Source organism: Galeopterus variegatus, unplaced genomic scaffold (genome assembly GCF_000696425.1).
Source record: "Galeopterus variegatus unplaced genomic scaffold, G_variegatus-3.0.2 Scaffold683, whole genome shotgun sequence".
Lineage (NCBI taxonomy): Eukaryota > Metazoa > Chordata > Mammalia > Dermoptera > Cynocephalidae > Galeopterus > Galeopterus variegatus.
The window spans coordinates 333813-338114 of record NW_007726794.1 but is presented as its reverse complement, the minus strand read 5'-3'; the positions used below and the strand labels follow the sequence as shown (position 1 = coordinate 338114).

General features: G+C 48.8%; 1 pseudogene; it reads left to right on the top strand.

The window, feature by feature from the left end:
* Positions 1-538: 538 nt before the first annotated feature.
* Positions 539-4302, top strand: part of LOC103589392 — a 5275-nt pseudogene continuing 1511 nt past the window's right edge.

The window sequence follows — 4302 nt, the reverse complement described above, 5'->3', positions numbered from 1 at the left end:
GCCCGCGCCGCCGCCACCCAGCCCGCGCTCCTCCGCTCCGCCGGCGGCCGACGCCCGCGCTCCTCCGCTCCGCCGCTTGCATTTTAAGCCCAAACTTTGTGATTTGCTTCTGACTTGTTCTGTCCTGGGTCTCGACCCCGGCAGGAGCGGGCAGAGCGGAAGGGCAGTCCTGCGGCGTCCCCAAAGGCCATTTGGCGTTGCTGCTTTCGTGCGCTTTTCCCTCCGTCTGGGGCACAGCATCGGGGTGTGGATAGGGCAGGACACTGGGTTCCCGATTGGTGAAAAGGCGAAACGTTAAAGGGCTGGGGAGGACCTGCCAAGGGGTCGAGTCTCCTGGGGCAGAGGGTGGCACGCCTGGTCGGGGAGCCTGGGTGGGTTCCTCTCCCTTCTCTACGAACTGCCCCCTCCCCCCATCTTCTTCCTGTCCTTCTCTTTATGCCTGGAGGGGAAGGGAGGTGACAGGCGTCTCCCCTTCCACGCCCCAATCCCGCTCTGCTCTGTCCCCTCCTCTGGGCGCGGACTGAGCGAGACCTGCCCTCGCCCCCTTCAACCTGCAGACCCCACTGAAGCTGTGCCAAGATGTGCGACGACGAGGAGACCACCGCCCTGGTGTGCGACAACGGCTCTGGCCTGGTGAAGGCCGGCTTCGCGGGAGATGACGCGCCCCGCGCCGTCTTCCCTTCTATCGTGGGCCGTCCGCGCCACCAGGTAAATGTCGTGCCCCGCTTGGTCTGCTCCTACGTGGGGCAGTCCCCAGTCTCACTCGGTACCTTTTCCTGTCACCTCCTCCGTCCAGTGATCTAGGGAAGGTCTCACCTGACCCAACTGCTCCGTGCACTCTTTCAAAGGTCAAATTAGGAAAAGAGGGATTAGCTTCAAATCCAAGCGAAGACAATCAGTGTTCCCACCAAACCCCAACATACCAAGAAATGTACGCTTTTCCCTAGTCCCCTCCCCGAGCACACCTCTCAACTGGTCCAACTCCCTAGTGTGAAAAGCCACCAGCTGCCCTGCACTCCTGACGGCCTGGGTGTTCAGTCCTCAGTGTCTTCTCCCTTACCTCGTGTACACTGAGCTTTCTTCCTTGCCCTCTCTTTTCGGTCCTGTCCAAAACTTATAACAATATAGCCTCTCTCAGCCGAGCAGGACTCAACCCACATTCCTCCCTCTTGTTCACAGCCAGTTCACAAGGCTCCCAAAGATGTAATCCATCTCCTTCCTAGCTGTTGCATTTTTAGAAGCCAAGCGTGACAGAGGCAGTAAGTGCCATGGTGATAGCGACATACCACCTGGTTTATTAAAAGAAATGCCATGCTCTCTGGGTTTGTCACATGCCTGGCCAGACAGACTGCCAAGGAGGAGAGCTGTAGCCCTCACGTGGGTGAATGATGGGTACTCCAGCACAGTGCTGGACAGGCTGAATTGCACTGTCGGGGTGATAATGGCAAATCAGCCCGTCTTTTCATGTTCACTGGATGAATGTCAAAATCTTTTCTTAGGAGAAATACAATGTGTCTTTAATTCAGTCATTCCAAAATGTTGTCATCTAGATTCCAGTTGACATGGGTGATGAGCTTAGTAATTTAATGAAGGCATTATGATATTTTTAAAATGATGTGAGGCCCTGCTTCTTCAGTGAAATAGATTCATTTTTTTCCTACAGTTATATCTAAACAATAGAATTACACATCTTTGGGGGGCAGGGAAGGTATAAGATTGATTTTAAATGATTCTTCTAAATTGGGGTGAAATAGTCTTGTTCATTATTTCTGGTATTCTTAAGACATCCCTTGACTTGGGCAGTTAGATAGAAATTGACAAGGCATCGATTGTGTTCCTGACATGGTGGAAGCATGATTTTCCCATCGTTTTCTTCTCATAGGGAGTCATGGTGGGTATGGGTCAGAAGGATTCCTACGTAGGTGATGAAGCCCAGAGCAAGCGAGGTATCTTGACTCTGAAGTATCCCATTGAGCATGGCATCATCACCAACTGGGACGACATGGAGAAGATCTGGCACCATACCTTCTACAACGAGCTCCGAGTGGCTCCTGAGGAGCACCCCACCCTGCTCACTGAGGCCCCACTGAACCCCAAAGCCAACCGTGAGAAGATGACCCAGATCATGTTTGAGACCTTCAATGTCCCTGCCATGTATGTGGCCATCCAGGCAGTGCTGTCCCTCTACGCTTCTGGTCGTACCACAGGTAAGCTTGGGCTATGGGGGCAGTCACTGATTAATAACATTCCCAAGTCTTTGACCTTGCTGTGAATCAGATTCCCCAAATGAAAAAGGAACGACCCCTTCCCTCACACTCCCTAGCAAGGTGTCTGTACTAAGAAAGAGAGGAAACAATAGTCCCCTGAGGTTAGCTTCAGAGGACAATTATTCTAAGAGCTGAGAGCTTGTGCAGTTAGATCCCTCCTTTATTTAAAGTGTGGGATGTCACATATTGAGGGTCTGCACAGTGTAGCAGCCTGGAATGCAGCAGTCATTGGTATGTGTTTATATCATCACAGCCCCTGGGCAAGCATCCCCAAGGAGAATATACATTCCCTACAGGATTTGAATCAAAAGAGAAATGTGTAAGTTAGATGAGCAAAGAAAAGCATGCCTGGATGCTTACATAATGTGTTAATGGCTGAAAAGAGGGATGGTCATTTGAAAGTGTCCCTGGGAAATTTTTCTACTACAATATTTAAAAGGATGATCTGCTGTTGGCTTCAAATTTAGTATCTATTATACTCATTTTTATTCTTTGCGTGTAAGGGATCTAATTTTATCTGGATCAGTGCCCAGTGCTAGTATCTCTTAGCCAAGATCAGAAGCAGACTTTGCTGTGACTAAAGCAGTGGTGTTGTCCTCAGGGATTTACCTCGTTCTTGTCTATTTCCTCTGACAGGCATTGTTCTGGACTCCGGGGATGGTGTAACTCACAATGTCCCCATCTATGAGGGCTATGCTTTGCCCCATGCCATCATGCGTCTGGATCTTGCTGGTCGGGATCTCACTGACTACCTCATGAAGATCCTCACTGAGCGTGGCTACTCCTTTGTCACCACTGGTGAGTGTGTGTGTGTCTCATCTGCCACAGCATGTGCCTGCTTTTTTCCTCCCTCAGAGAATCCACCCACCTCCCCACAATTGGCTTCTTTCTTCAGAGCTCGACTGTGATACTCTTTATTCCTGCAGCTGAACGTGAAATTGTCCGTGACATTAAAGAGAAGCTGTGCTACGTGGCCCTGGATTTTGAGAATGAGATGGCCACAGCTGCCTCTTCCTCCTCCCTGGAGAAGAGCTATGAACTGCCTGACGGCCAAGTCATCACTATTGGCAACGAGCGCTTCCGCTGCCCTGAGACACTCTTTCAGCCATCCTTCATTGGTGAGTTGGAGGGTCTGATGCAGAGTACAGCTCTTCCCTAGAAATCTTGGGGTCTCCCAGAGTAAAATGTATTATGATTAGGAAGGATTAAGGGGCCCTTGAGTTAAAAAAAAAGTTATAGCTTGGAGTCCCACACAGTTCAGCCTCAAGTCCTGATGGCCCATAAAAGGGAAAGTCTGTGTTCTGCTCTAGTGGTATGATAAAGGATGACACACTGTGCTCATCTCAAAGCAAAGGATGAGGAGTGGTAACTACATATCATGGGTCTGCAGGAAAGGACAATTACTCAAGAGAGTTTATTCCAGTAGGTTCCATTACTGAGTAGCTGAGCTTTCCTTTTCAGTTACTTATCATTAAATGCAACAATCCTACTCATACTAATAACTGGACACTTGTACGTCACAAATTATCTTTCCTAAGCAATGATTTCTAAGAGGAAGCTTGTCAGGATCTGGTTTTAGTCTACCAATTAAAATTGCATTAATTTTAACTTAGATGTGTGTCTTGTACTTTTCCAATGCATCTGATGGTTTACAGGCGTTCACTGCAACAGGTGCTAAACACAGTTGTTTGTTTCTTGGCAGTCTATAGAGGATTAACTGTCAGCACTTTTAAGAGACACCTGTTCTACAAATGCCCTGCAGTGTATCTTATAGGAGAACATATGTTTCAGAGACAAGAGGGACAGCTCACCAACACAGAAGAGTCCTGTTCTCTTCCCCCCCCCCTGGCCTGAATGCCCTGAGATTCCTTTTTTTTTTTTTTTTTTAACTTGTTCCTAGGTATGGAATCTGCTGGCATCCATGAAACTACTTACAATAGCATCATGAAGTGTGACATTGATATACGCAAGGACCTGTATGCCAACAACGTCTTATCTGGAGGCACCACCATGTACCCTGGTATTGCCGATCGTA